Genomic DNA, 15196 nt, shown 5'->3' on the forward strand with positions numbered 1-15196 from the left:
AGTACGGGGAAAATAGCAGAGGTCTTGGCATGAGGATGGTTCTGAGATGGCCAGAAGTGACCTGCTAAAGTAAGATGGCAGGCTGGAGCACTTGGGTGGCTCAGTCAGTTAAGCGTCTGTCTTTGACTCAGGTCATGATCTTGGGGGTCCTGGGATTGAGCCCTACATCAAGCTCCCTGCTCCACAAGGAGACTGCTTCTCTCTCTGCCCCTCCCCCCTGCTCATGTTCTCTCTCTCTCTCTCTCAAATAAATAAATAAAATCTTTTAAAAAAATTAAAGATAAAGTAAGACGGCAGGCTGAGAGATAGTCACCACGTGACCATGACTGCCAAGACAGGATTGTGGCATTATGGAGGCTTTCTGCAGGGCTCTAGACACACTCAGTGAATGGAACCTAGAGAAAGAGTGGACTGCCTGTGGTCCCGTGGAGTGGGCACTTGGACTCTTGCTTTGGGTATTACAGGGAATAAGGACACACAAGTGCTGAAGTCACTGTGACTTGTAGCCTACAAGAGCGTAGAACTTCATGGCATGCACTCAGTGTATGTCATCAACCCTAGTTCCATCTTATCCTTATTTTTTTTAATCACTCCTATAAATTTATGTATGTACTTAATTTTTCTGTGTTGTGGATCTATATTGTACTGAGTCTTGTGAATAACACCAGCAGGGGCGGATGGCGTTGGCTAGAACTCATGGTCAGAGAGGCAACGGATGTGTCACCACCTGTGCAGAGGCACCTTGGGATGGGCAGGTCTAGAGTGCTCCAGGGAAGCGAGAACAGCATTTCTTGCTCTCCCTTTTATGAGTGAGCATGCCAGTGCCCTTGTCAGTGGTGGGGACTCCTTGTTGCCAGGCCGTCAGCATTTAGGTGCCTGCTTTTGCAGCAGCACTGGGAATACATCTGCATATCACCTGGAGACCTGGAGACCAGTGGGAAGTCTGAGGCCTTGCTGCAAGGGGAAGTTGGAGTCGGATGCGAGTTTCCCACTGGGAGAGGGAGGAGGGGCAGTTCCAGCCAGCTCACCATCTGGTAATCCAGGAGGAGCACCTGAATTTTTAAAAATTAATCCTCCTTGTTACTCTACAACATCTTTGGAAATTATCTTAAATCCCTTTTGGAGGAAAGCAGGATATAAAAATTAACTAAAAAATAAAATAATAAGGGCGCCTGGGTGGCTCAGTTGGTTAGGCATCCGACTCTTCATTTAGGTTCAGGGCATGATCTCAGGGTTGTGAGAGGGAGCCCTGAATCAGGCTGCACGCTAAGTGTGGAGCCTGCTGAAGATTCTCTCTCTCTCTCCCCCTCTCTCTCTGCCCTCCCCTCCTCTTTCTCTCTCTCCCTAAAATAATAAAATAAAATAAAGTAAAAATATAGTCATACTGACAATATCCCCTCCACCCCACTCCCCCAAAACCTGAATCATACTACCAAAAAGAATACTGTCCTTTGAAGTAGTGCTCTTTAGAGACTGCAGGCAACGGTGTCTCCATAATTCAGTACATGCTTGGACTTCTCTTTGGAAACCACCTCCAAAGCCATTTATCGAGCACAGAACAAAATCATCATTATTTTATGCCAACTGGACATGCTCTCTCAGTCTGCTGATCTTTATTCCTTCTTCCCTCTCTTTTTCCTGTTGAATGCACTCTTTCCTTGTTCTGTCTCTTCCTTGTTTTCTACACAAGCAGCAGTAACATCTTGAGAGGCCATGTTGGGCTGGTGCTGGCATAGAAGGGGAGGTGCTGGGAAAGGGGGCTGTGAGATCGGACCAGCTGGGGCTCAAGGAAGTGAGTTGGAGCCCAGAGAGGAGGTTGCTTGGGGTGAAGTAATTTGTATGCAGTCTGCAAAGGGGTATTTTACAGCTGAGTGCTGTACATGTGAGTCCTGGTAAGGTGAAATCACGATAAGTCAAATAGCTATGAGTTGAAGAACATCTACCGAGAACATCATATAAATGCCTCGTGCAGTCATTATTACTTTTGTTTTAAAGGAAATAACAAGTTGTTTGGGGCCCAACAGAGCCTTGTTACAAAGACTTCTTGAATGTCAAAATGTTCCTAGTTTTGTGTATCTGAATAGTTATGTTTTTTGTTTTGTTTTATTTTTTTGTCTTATAGTAGTATCAGAAAAACATTCCCCCAAAGCTAAAAATGCAATAGTAGAAAGCCAAGAGACAGCCAGCAGAGGGCGCATGGATTAGAACTAAGTGTCTTGAGTCCACTGCTTTTCCTTTTTTCTTTCTTTTTTTAAAATTTCCTTAGGCGTAAGAAGTATTTCAAATATGGATTCAAAGGTCAGCATTTGAAATTTTTATATTCTTCTTTGCTTTCAGGATTCAAGTATTTGTATAGAGGAATGAGTGAATTTTTAAAATAATAATAGTGAATAAATAATAATATACTTCACAATTACCTTGATCCCATTCTTTTTGAATATGAAAATGCTCTCTCCACAGTCCCTCTTACACCTGGCTCTTAACATTGTTTTCCTTGATTATCAAGATAAAATACCGTTCTGAAAAATAGAGGCAAAAAAAAAAGCAAAACAACAACAAAACCCCATACGAAGAGTGCCTAGAGTTGAGTGAATACTAATTGTGATTTGATTTATTTTCTTCTGCTTTTTTCCCATGCACATTTTCCTATTTAAAATTATAAAGGAGCATTATAATGGGATTACTTTTTTAAAGGAGCACATATGGCAAATGTGTGACGTGGTGAGACGTTTTCTTCTTAGTCTGCACACAGGGATTCCAGGCTTCCAAGACTAGACTTACATAACAGGCCTCAGAGAACCAGGGCAATAACTCAGCGCTGGTCGGCTTACAAACTTACATCGTGTATCCCCCAAAGTTATCATCTGATTGGGTTGGTGAGCCGCCACTCGTATGGAGCATCCTTATGGGCTAAAGAGGTTTAACCTTCCTTATGGCCACTTCTCTATAGTTAACACCAGCTTAGACACTGATCCCTGGACCCGTATGTCATGGCTAGGGTGGTGGGGCTGACTTCCCTTAGCACATAGTATATTCTCAATTTATGTAGAGATTAGGTTATATAGGAGTCCAGTGAGAAAAGTTGATGTGCTTTAGGGTGGTAGCTATGAAAAATATGAAAAATAATAAAAAAAATTCTTGATTTATTTAGGAGACAGAGCCAACAGTATTTAAGTGAATATGGGAAATGAGAAGGAGGAAAGTCAAGGATGGCTTGAGCAGTTGGAAGAGTGGGGATGCCATTTACTGAACTGGGAGGCTACAGGAGGAAGAGATTTGAAGGGGAATAAGAATACTATTTTGGATATGTTAAGTTTGAAGTTTACATTAAACATCAAACCAAAGATGTCCAATGTACAAATCTTAGGTTTTAGAGAGAGGTAACAGGTAGAGGTATAACTTAGGAATCACTGAGGAGGTGGTGTAGTATAACATAGGATAGTACTTAAGAGCAGGCAAGTTGCAGCCAGAATGCCTAGGTTCAAGTCTTGGCTCCATCTTCTATTAGCTGTGACTCTGGGCAAATTATTTAATTTCTCTGTGCCTCAGTTTTTCTTTTAAGATGGTGATAATAATATGAGCTATCTCATAGCACCATTGTGAGGGTTGATTAATATATGTAATATATTTAGAATGGAGCACAAAGTAGTGGTGTCAGTCATTAGTCTTATTAATATCATATGACTACAGTTGATATTTACAGCCATGGTTCTCAATGAGATCACCCGAGTCTAGCCAGAGAAGATGTTGAAAAACTGAGACCTGAGACACTACAATCTTCACAGACTGAAGGAAGAGGAAAAGGGATCAGTGGAACAGACTGAAAAGTGAATAGGATGAGAAGGAAGAGAGAATAATGTTGCCAGAAGTCAAGTGAACCTTTTCTAGAAGGAAGCAGATAAATGTATCAAGTGCTATTGAGAAGTTTAATAAGATGAAGCCTGAGAACAACCTGCCGAGTTTGGCAACATAGAGACCCTAGGGAACATTACAGGAGCTATGCCGACCAGAGCAATAAAGAGCTCATATGCAAAGGAGAATGTAGAATTGTATCTTTATACTCTAGATTTACACACATTTTGGCAAGATGCCCCCACTATGACCGCTCCATAGAGACTGAAATTTCTGAGGGAACAGCAAATTCCTAATTCCCATGCCATGCTCACTTAGGGGCACGCACTTATCAAGTGGAAATTGCCAGCGCCATTTCAGAAGTTATTTTTCTCATTTTATTTTTTGCTGGGGTCATAGAATTAAATTTGCACAAGCTAAATGCTGTGATACACTATTCTCGCAAGCTAAGGCAACATTTGGCATACGCAACCGCTCAGGGTGGTTTCCTCAAATGGAGGTTGGGGAGTAGCAGGTACTTTCAGTTTCACAGATTCTTCCGCAGTACATTTGTCGCGTGCCCTCCTTTCTTCATGGTGTGAAATCATGAGAATTTCTCCATGTTTGGCACATTTTCAGAAACATCATTTTAAATAACCATTTAATAATTCAACCCATGACTGTTCCATAATTCATTTAACTGTTCTTCTTTTGCACGTTGATGGTGTTTACATTTTTTAATTGCTGCAAGCACCACCAAAATAATCTGTCCCGCATTAATCTTTGCCTTTGCTCTGATTATTTTCTCGTAGGGGGTGGTGGTTCTCGAAAGTGGGATAAAGCGTGAATATTCTAAAGACTCTCGATATGCCATTAAATAGCTTTCCAGAAATATTATACTGTTATAAGAAATGCCAACAGAGAGAGCGTGCCCATCCCAGCACACTCTGGCCAGTATTGAACATGCATGTATAAGTCATTGCTGTTTTTATTAGCGAAAAAAGGTATCTCGATGCTGTTTTAATTTTCAGCCTGAAGGTTAATGTCTTTATTTGCTCAGTAAGCATTGCATTTTTTTCTTCTGAGGCTTTTATGTTTCTGTTCCTTTGCACCTCTTTGGTTTTTGGCATCTATGATTATATGTTATCTTGATATTAGTATGACATCTCTTCCTCGTGACTGGTAGCTTTTAAGACCAGCACTACATCTATCCCCTACACTTTCCTTAGTCCCCTGAAAAAGCAAGGGAGAAAAAAGTTGGCATAAGAAAGCATACATAAATCATAGTTCTGAGTTTAGTAGAAGACTCAGTATTGCCCACTGTCAGTTTTAACCCACTAGAGGTTTGGTCCCTCTGTAGGAACCTTCTGAGACTTGACAGCGATGGGGGATAGGAGGTAGCAAAAAATTGAGAATCAGCTTCCACCCAGTCCTTCTTGGGCAAAAGTAAAGATATACAAGTTATATATGTTATAGTATATAAGAAGACATGTAAGAAAATACATAGTGTAGAATATATGTAAGAAGATATACACATTGTAAAGATATACAAAAAGCCAACCCATAGATTGGAACATTGACCTCAGTAATTCAAATAAAAGCAAACAGCAAACAACACTGAATAACATCTGAAAAATGACACCCTTGAAAATCCTATTTTGAGCTGCGCTTCATTGAACGAAAAGGATAGTTCATGGAGGCAGCTGATATATGATTCCTGTTGGGGCTCCCTCAGTTCCATTAGATATACAGAAAGATTGATGAAAATAATTGCGCTCTAAGAGAAACTGGTTAAACAGTTGTGACTTAGAACATGAAATGATTAAAATTACATAATACAAGAATTACAGCAATAAGAATTTCATCAATTGCTTTAAGAACCTCCAGAACATTTAATAGGAGTATCATGTTTCACCAAGCAATTGTCTCTACTTCTTCAAGATATTGGGATTTGCCAATCTAAACTTTTTATCTATCCCAGTGCTGACTCATGGAAATGACTCTGAATTTCTGATATCATAAATAGTGTGTCCAGACTGGAATTATATATAGATGCAATAAATGCTTTCCTGAGTTGTGTACAAATCAAAGTTTTACAAATTTAATAGAGTTTTTTTAAACATGGTCATAGATTAGGAAATTTATATTGTAAGCATCAATTAAAATGAAAAATATAATGTAGTGTTTTGTAAAGCAAAGAACTATTTTATTTTATTTAAAGATTTATTTATTTATTTTTAGAGAGAGAGTACATGCCTTGCTCACTTGTGAGTTGGGGGAAAGGGCAGAGGGAGAGGGAGAGAGAAACCCAAGAAGACTGCCCACTGAATGCGGGGCTTGACCTCAGGACTGTGAAATCATGATCTGAGCCAAAATCAAGAATGGGACACTCAACTGACTGAGCCACCCAGGTACCCCACAAAGAACTATTTTATGAGCAAACAATCCTTACCTAATTTATTGGCTAACTGTGAACTTGCTCAAGTTGCTTCATATTTGGGGCGCTCAGTTCCCTCATCTGTAAAATGATGTGTCTTTACATCATTCTAGATGTATCTCTAAGGCTACTCCCACTCAGGGGTTCATGATAAGTACTACGGATAGACAGAAATTGGCCTTGTTAGAGCTCTCCTCTGTAAAGTGGACCACTTATTCTAGAAAAAGTCTGGGATGGTCAATGTACCTAATTTAGAAATTTATCTGTAATGGTCTTTTTTACTTAGGACTTTATGGCAACAACATGTATTAGTTTAGAATAGCTGACCAAAACTGACAAATTTCTTTTTAAGGAATTCAGTGTTTATGAACAATATTCCTTAAGAGGCTTGTTTCCTCTACCACATACTACAAAATGTTGTAGTTATTATTGCCACCTGATGATATTGGAGGATGAATAGCTTCTCATTCCGTGTACACTATGCTGAGGCTATACATATATATGTTCTGTGTTTTCACTATTCTGAACACTATCTATAGTTTGAAAAGGAGACAATGAGCAAGTTCTCCTCTCTCCATGTTTTTTAATTTGAAAGTTTGTCATTGTGCAATCTATGTTAGCCAGACTCTTTGTTGGAAGTGATTAAAATGCAACTCAAATGCTTACGTATATGTGTGTGTGTGAGTGTGTGTGTGTGCATAAAGTTCATGCAAGGAAATTATGGGATAGACAGGGCTGGGGCTAGCCATATAGGATGATGGAAATTCTTTCAGTACTCTGTCTCTCACTTCTCGTTCTTTCTACATGTCAACTTTATCCTGCAGGGGATAGGGGAGTATATGGTCGCCAGTGTCTCTGGGGACATATTCTTATAGTTCTTGGCAAGAAAAGACAGAAGAAGCCAAGAAGAACTGTGATTGGACTGACTTAAAGGACACGGCTGTCCTGACCCATCACTAGGGCCAGCTGCATGGGGTGCGGTGAATCGCTTGGTCAGGATGGGGAGTGGGCACTTCCTCCATAATAAGGAAGAAGAGTTCTTCAGTGGAAGGGAAGCTATGTTATTACTGGAAGGAGGGCAGGGGCCTGGGTAGACATAAATAATGGATGTTCACATGATAATCAGTTTCCTGTAGATGATGATGAAGATATTTTTATGTGTAGAGAACTTTACAATTTATAAAACACTTTCACATACACCATGTCTGTTGATTCTCACAGAAATCCCATGAAATTTGGTTACTATTCCCATTTTACAGATGAGAAAACAAGCTCAGAGTCCAGCTCGCATGTGCTGTAGTGGTGATTAAGCGCTTAATTAATAGTTAACATAATTTAAAAGTATCTTCCAAACTTTAAGTGGGCTTTTTGCATTGTCACCCTGTAGACAAATGTGGTTCCATTATGTTTTAATATTTCTGAAAAATGTTTGTATAACAAAATAGTATTTCTTTTAAAGTTCATTCCTGGGGTACCTAGGTGGCACAGTGGGTTGAGTGTCTAACTCTTGGTTTGGCTCAGGTCGTGATCTTAGGGTCGTGGTATCGAGCCCCATGTCGGGCTCTGCGCTCAGTGTGGAGAGAGATTCTCTCTCCCTCTCTCTCTGCCCCTCCCCCTGCTCTCTCTCTCAAATAAATAAATAAATAAATCTTTAAAGTTCATTCCTAAGCAGGTGCAAATGTCTTAAAATGTCTACTTATAACCTTCCTTTCATTCCCTTCACCCAAATTTGCTATTTTTCCTTCTACAGTCTCCCAATGTCTTGATCTTTCTTGCTCACTGACAAAACCTAAAGTGAATGAGGAGCATGCATTAAGCAGCCCAGTTTTGTCTTCTATATCATTCAATGTCTCCAGCCTTGAGTATGTAATGTGACTGTCTCAGTTTAGAGTGATTCAGTCTTAGTGGCACTAGTTTTATGTGTAAGCTTTTTATTTTTGATTCTTGTGGTATTTCATTAAATGAATGAATGCATTTCAGTAAGTCCAGTCCATGGTCAAGGGGAGGGGACTGCACAAGAGCATGGATACCAGGAGGAAAGACTCACAGGGGGCCATCTTAGAGGCTGCCTACCGCATCCAAGTTGCCAGCGACCCATTTCTTACCAATACCAACAGGCAATTTTCTGTCCTCTGCTCACTGAAGCTCTCAGTGGCATTTGATACAGCTGATTACCTCTTCCATAAGACATTGAGTCTCTAGGTTTCCGAGACAGCATATTGGTTGGGTTTTCCTCATTAATGACTTCTTCTCTACTGACCTCTAAATATTAGAATGCCTGAAGGCTCTTCCCTTGGCCTTCTAATTTTGATATCCACATTCTTAGGTGATCTCATTCTACCCCACAGCTTTGAATCCCATCTAGGTGCTGACAAGTCTCAAATCTGTGGTGCTCCAGTACCTTTCTGAAAAGCTCTAGAATTATATATCCAATTGCTTACTCTATTTCTATTTCCACTTAGATGTCTGATAAGCATCTCAAACTTCACTTATCTAAAGAAGTACTATTGATTTCTCCCAACTCTGCCTTCCTTCCCCATCATCTCCTACCCTAATATCCCCCACTGCTCAAATAAACATCCTGGATTTCATCTGGTGCTTGACCTTGATGACAGTGGATGCACCTGTCAGGGAATGGGAGTTCTGATTCTGTTCAAGTTTTAGAGATTTGTGGAGCATGAGCTTTGGAAAGACAAAGAACATTACTAGAATAATAGCTACTATTTATAAAAATACTACTGGATACCTGGCATTATTCTAGGTGAATTAAATTTATTTACTCTTTTAATGTAGTCCTTCCAACAATTATAAAAATAGGTATTATTATCCTCATTTTGTAGATGAGGAAACTGAGTCTCAGAGGGTTTCATGAAGGTTGTATTTAATTAAGGTCTCATTGTTGGTAGCACCTAGGATTAAGTTCAACGCAAGTGACAGTAGTGACTAAAACACGTCAGATTTATTTTCCTCCCACAGGCCACATGGGGCTAGTACAGTGGCTTCATCTCCATCCGACTCTGTGGCTCATGTTGCTCTCTGTCCTCCACAAAATGTTTCCATCTGATGGTCTAAGATGGTTGCTCTAGCATCAGCTTTCTGTTGGCAGAAAGCAAAAAGAGAGGGGGGAGAGAAACCTCTTAAGGACAGTTCTTGGAAGTTACACTACCTGACTTAGTCCATCAGGCGGCTCTAGCAACTTAACCATAAACAGTGTGGCTTATAAACAATGGAAGTTTATTTCTCACAGTTCTGGGAACTGGGAAGACTAAGATCAAGGTCCCAGCAAATCTGTTGTCTGGTGAGAGCCCTCTTCCTGGTTCATAGACAGCTGTGTCCTTATGTAGCAGAAGAGGCAGGGAGCTCTCTGGGGTCTCTTTTATAGGGGCCCTAATCCCATTCAGGAGGGCTTCATCCTTGCTGAACTAATCACCTCCCAAAGGCCCCACCTCCTAATACACATTGTGGGTTGGGATTTTAACATGTGAATTGAGAAGACACAATCGCAACCACCAAGCCCATGAAGCAAACATTCGATCTATCGCAACCACTGACTAGAACTTAATCTCCAAAGCCTTGCACAGCTGCAAGGGAGACCGGAAATGTAGTCTGCCACAATAGGGATGCAAACCCAGGGCTGTGTGGTTCTTGAGATCACAACCTTTCTGTCATCCCACACTCTGCCTCTGAGTACCTTAGTGACTGAGGGTTCCAGAGACAGCTGTACCATGTATCCTGTGGCAGCCTGTGTGCCCCTGAAACTCAGCCTCTGTCACATATGCTACAGATGAGGGCTTGGGTATTTCCTCAGCTTCTTGCTCCCTCAGGATTTTGAATGCCTTTTTATTTAAGTAAGCTCTATGCTCGATGTGGGGCTTGAACTCACAACCCCAAGATCAAGAGTCACAAGCTTTACTGACTGAGCCAACCAGGTGCCCCTTGAATACTTTTATATACCCATCTCATATGTTATAATTACTTGTTTTCAGTTTTCATGAATCAAACATGGGCTAATTGGTAATGTTTATTACATGAATAACTGACTAAACGAACAACACAATTTTGTTTCTGTATGTCTAGCACATTGTCTGGCCTTTTACAGATATTCAACAGATACATGGATGGGTGGATGGACGGATGGATGGATGGATGGGTGGATGGATGGATGGAAAATCAACAGCTTTCCTAATTCAACATTTTTTCTTATTTTAGATAAGCACAGTCTACACTCTCAGCTAATCCCTTTGCCTTCAGGGCTGGGAGAAGAGAGAGAAAAGAAAAAAGAAAACAGGAAAAGGAGACGAGGTATACTTATACAAATTCTCTCATCCCCTACTTCCTTCACTCACTTTAGTATTGATGCCACAATTATGAATTTTTCTATTCAAGTGGACCTTGATAATACGTTCTGGGAAATGTCTTGAGGATGCCACATTCAAGCCTGAATGGCCAATGTATTAATGTTTCAGAATTTAGGAATATTTGGGGAAGTTGCAACTAATTTTGTTCAGTGAAGGCATACATACTTTCACTTTGTGACATCTTCTTCACTACATAAAATTTTATATTTCAAAGCCCTAAAGATGAAATAAATTTTTAAAAATCCCCTACGAGGTAGTATTGGTAAATTCACGGTTATTTCAACCCCATAAAGAAGTAAACATCATCACATTCCTCATGAAAAACTCCAGCAAGAGCCATTGGCATGGTCTGAATATAAACATCTAGCAACTAAATGACTTTATCAAGCTACAATCCCTGTGCTCAGCGATTTAGAGGAAATCAGCAGCTTAACCAAGGTTTGTTTTTTTTTTTTTTTTTTTTTTTTGCTGAGCAATTGGGGGCCAAAAATAAAACACTATTACATCAAACTGCCGACAAACAAAAATCTGAATAAGTTCGCTGTATTCTCAGGGCATTTCTGTACCTAATGAGCACAGCTGAGCCCAAAGGCGTCAAGATGTTCCTCGCCATTAGGCAATGGGGTGGAGGATTATCCAATAATTCCTGGGTGGTCATCGTGAGTTCTTTTGGGTAAAATAAGGGGAAGGTCAAAAGAGGATGCAAATATTTTTTAATCAATGAAAGAGGGAACTAATACATTCCTCTGACCTTTTTGATTGCGGAAGATACATTATCTGCATTAATTAGCATGTTGAAAAATTCCTTCTGGATTGCCAAGTCCCTTCCTATGAGTAGTGGGAAATAGGTTTGTAATATGATGTGCAGCAAACTGTCATAATTTTTTGGACTTTGTCTCTGAGTACAAATGAAATGTGAAACAGCTTAGCGAGTTGTGTTGCATTAGTCTTTCTAATTGGTGAAAAAGGTTAACATTTGTCTAAGAACATTAGTGCACGGTGCTTGGGTTTTGAAATGCCAGTTTGCTCAAGATACTGGGTGTTGTTAAAAGGAAATACTTTGGGAGGTAATATAAATCATTATCATCTCTAGCATAGTTCTCACTTGTTGAACACTAAAAAATGATTTCATTTAATCCTTGGAGGGAAGTACAACTGGTGTTATCACCATTTAACAGATAAGAAAAATGGAGGATTGAAGGAACTAAGTAATTTGCCCCTAAACCACAAAGAAGGTAAAGTCAGGATTTGAACCCAGGTCAGTCTGACTCCCAGAGCCAATATCCTTTACCACTCGTCAGTACTCCCTCAGCTTTTGTCCTTCTAACTGGGTGCCATTTTGAGGGTTACTTAGCTTTTTCTCTGCCTCAATTTCCTGGTCTGCAAAAGGGAACAAGAATAATTTTGTGTTATTGGGATTGTGAGGATTGAATTATATACTGGATATAAAAATGCCTTATTCCACATACCATGCTATTATTATTCTTTTAAATTATCACATTCGAGGGTTGGGAAGAATCTAATTATCACCTGCTTTTCTCATTTGGTGAGGAGGAGGAATAACTGAGTAAATGTTATTTATTGCCAACAGAGCTCACATTCATGGTTCCAGAATGCTAGAACTTGGAAGACTCCACAGGAAGCCGCCTTTGTAGTAACTGATGAGGAAACTGAGACCCAAAGAGCCAAGTCATCCTTGGGGTCGTAGACTGGGAGAACCATGCCCTTGGTGAAACTATTTTCAAAGCTACTGATGAGCCTCTCCATGTGAGTACAATGAACTCTTAGCTCCTTTTCTTGTATTTTATTGTTTAAATGTGCCACCAGCAATGAGTTATCAATCAAATATATGCTATGTCTAACATTTTTTCCTATTTATAAATGTGAAAAATGAAATTTTTACTTTCTGAAAACTTAAAAACCCATAGCCTGTGAAAACTTACCCTTTTCTCTGAAGTATATTAAAAGACACATAGTACAGTGCTTGCTTCGGCAGCACGTACGCTAAAATTGGAATGATACAGAGAAGATTAGCATGGTCCCTGCACAAGGATGACACGCAAATTTGTGAAGCATTCCGTATTTAAAAAATAAATCAATAAAAAATAAAAGAAACATAATACAGAATACTTTTGAAAACCAATTTGAGAGCAAATCTAGAGTGATCGCAATTCTGTTTTGATATATATTATTTAAAGCTTTGGGTTTTATAAAGGTATTCATTTTTACCTTGCAAGTCCTATAAATAACTATTAAAAACAAGAATTCTTGGGGTGCCTGTGTGGCTCAGTCGGTTAAGTGTCCGACTCTTGGCTTTGGCTCAGGTCATGATCTCAGGGTCATGAGATCGAGCCCCATGTTGGGCTCCATACTTGGCTTAGAGTCTGCTTGAGATTCTCTTTCTCCTTCTCCCTCTGCCCCTCCCCCCACTCATGTGTGCCCTCTCTCTCTCCCAAATAAATAAATAAATCTTTAAAAAAACCAAGAATTCTCAGTTAAAATGGGCAACAAACACACATCCTCATTATATTTGATTTCTAAACATTGGTCACAAAATGGAAAGGGCCTGAGATTTGAATCTATTATGTTCTCAACACTTTAAAACATTCTTATTTAATCATCACCAAGCCCATGAAGCAAATATCATGCCCATTTTGAAATGAGACAATGGAGGCTCAGAGATGTTTAGTAATTAATTTACTGAACATTATAGAGCTACAAGAGGCAAAGCTGAGATTATAACCCGACTCTTTATGATTCCTGAAGCTCAGGGTTTTTCCATTATTCTAGTTTGCTTTGAACAAAATGCGTTTGAGATTTATCTTTACCATACACGGTATTTCCCATCCCACTTTTCATTGTACCAATCATATCAGTCACAGTCCAGGCAGGGGAAGAGGAGCTGTGTATTTTGGAAATCATGACTTTGGTTGAGGGATTAGAGCTTGCATGACTGTGGGGAGTTGCAAAGGAAGGCCTGGGTGGGGGCCGGGGGAGGGTGGTCCCTGGGTCAGAGAACAATCTCTAGGCACTTTCTCGGAAGCACTGTTAATACACACGGTAAGTCAGAGCTTGTGGGAGAATCTAAAACACTTTGTGCGTCTGGCTGCCAGCATGGGATTGCAGAGAAGAACCTCGTGGAAAGGTCTGTGGAAGCTGCCACCCCCACATCTGCAGCCAGGTACGTGGTGCTCATCTCACCTACAACTTGGGGTGTGCATGCTTATGGGGGAAGGCACACTCAACAGCTGACAGACAGGAGCCCTCATGATCTCTGGAGGGTCGATCTTGTCAGCCTCAGCCCAAACTTTACCCCCTTTTTCTTTAGCTCTTCAAATTGTATTTGTCCTGTAGGTTGTGTGTCAGAATCCAATGGGATGAAGAATGGGACAGTGCTGAGCACAGTGCCTGGCACAAAATAGATGATCAGTGATCACTCTACTTCTGGGTTTTAAACAATAGCACCTGCTTCAGCTCGTTGAAGCAGAGGATGAATTTATTGCAGGTCATTAGGTAGCTCAGAGAATTTCTGGGAGGGCTGGATCCACTGGAGGGCACATGGATAGAAACAATATCAAACTACCCATGAGTTTGTATCAGAGGCTGCCCTCTTGCAGCCTTTTCTAGGCACAGATATCATAAAAAGCAAAGCTGATTTTGGGCCCTGGATTCCAGAATTGCCACCCCCGTTGTTCCCAGAAACAGAGGCCTGTGTTATTGGCCACCGCAGGAAATGTGTTTCATGCTCCTGTATGCTCACCCTGCTCTCTTCTAAATCAAATCTCACATGGGCGTGTCTGCCCAGCAGAGCCTGGATCACACACCTGTGCCCTTACTGCAAGGGAGGCTGGGAAAGCAAGGGAGAGAAAGGGGTAATTTGTCTAAGACTGACGCTCTCTGCAGGTTGCCTTCAACACCATGAGTTCCTCCCCTGGAAACTTGCTGGAAACTGGCTATAGCCCAGTGGCTTAAGGCAGTCAACTCTGGCCAGCCATGAGGCTCAGACGCTAGCCCTCTGATCATACCCAGGGAAGGGCTGGTACTTCTGCAGTCTTGAATGCTGCTTGGTTGCTGGGGTTCAAGCAATAGTTTACCGTATCCTACAACTACAACTGTGAGCCTTGGTCCCCAGCTTCCACGTTATACCAGAGGAAGGCCTGATGTTCCCCAAAGCCATGAAAGATGAGGGTAGGGCTGGAGCCAGTTTTCTACCATGCCATGTTACTACAGCCCACTGACCCCTAATTACCTGATGAGAGGGCCAGTGCTTTTCTAATCATGTACTTCATAAGCCCCGTGGCCCAAGACTAAGGTCACTCTCTGGGATTCTCCTGTCTGGCCTTGTTAATCTTTGTGCAAATGCCTTAGAACTGCTGAAAAACAAACTGAGGTATATGAAACATGTTTAAGAGTTTCCTTGAGCAAGAATTGATTTGAATTGGGCAGTGCCAAATGGGAAGTGGTTAGGAGCACTCTGCCCACAGAGGCCAGGGGAAAAACTTAATAGAGAAAGTGTAGAAATTATGTGATTGGCTATAGCTTAAAGCCTGTTTGGCTGTTTATGGTTGGC

At 40.8% G+C, this 15196-nt stretch overlaps 1 long non-coding RNA gene and 1 other non-coding gene across 6 annotated transcripts in view; both read left to right on the top strand.

The window, feature by feature from the left end:
* The window catches only part of LOC118529696 (uncharacterized), a 406664-nt gene that overhangs the window by 46744 nt on the left and 344724 nt on the right, over positions 1–15196 (top strand). For 4 of the 5 annotated variants that reach the window (XR_013443636.1, XR_013443637.1, XR_013443639.1 and 1 more), the window contains 2 exons: positions 10478–10570; positions 12218–12393. This is a non-coding gene — a long non-coding RNA (uncharacterized LOC118529696). Of the gene's footprint in view, positions 1–10477; positions 10571–12217; positions 12394–13739; positions 13811–15196 lie in introns of those variants that run through there. The other variant, XR_013443638.1, reaches the window with a different exon arrangement.
* LOC118529747 (U6 spliceosomal RNA) lies at positions 12607–12713 on the top strand. Its single transcript, XR_004914274.1, has one exon. It is a non-coding gene; the product is annotated as a U6 spliceosomal RNA (small nuclear RNA).

The sequence above is a fragment of the Halichoerus grypus genome, chromosome 14 (genome assembly GCF_964656455.1).
Source record: "Halichoerus grypus chromosome 14, mHalGry1.hap1.1, whole genome shotgun sequence".
Lineage (NCBI taxonomy): Eukaryota > Metazoa > Chordata > Mammalia > Carnivora > Phocidae > Halichoerus > Halichoerus grypus.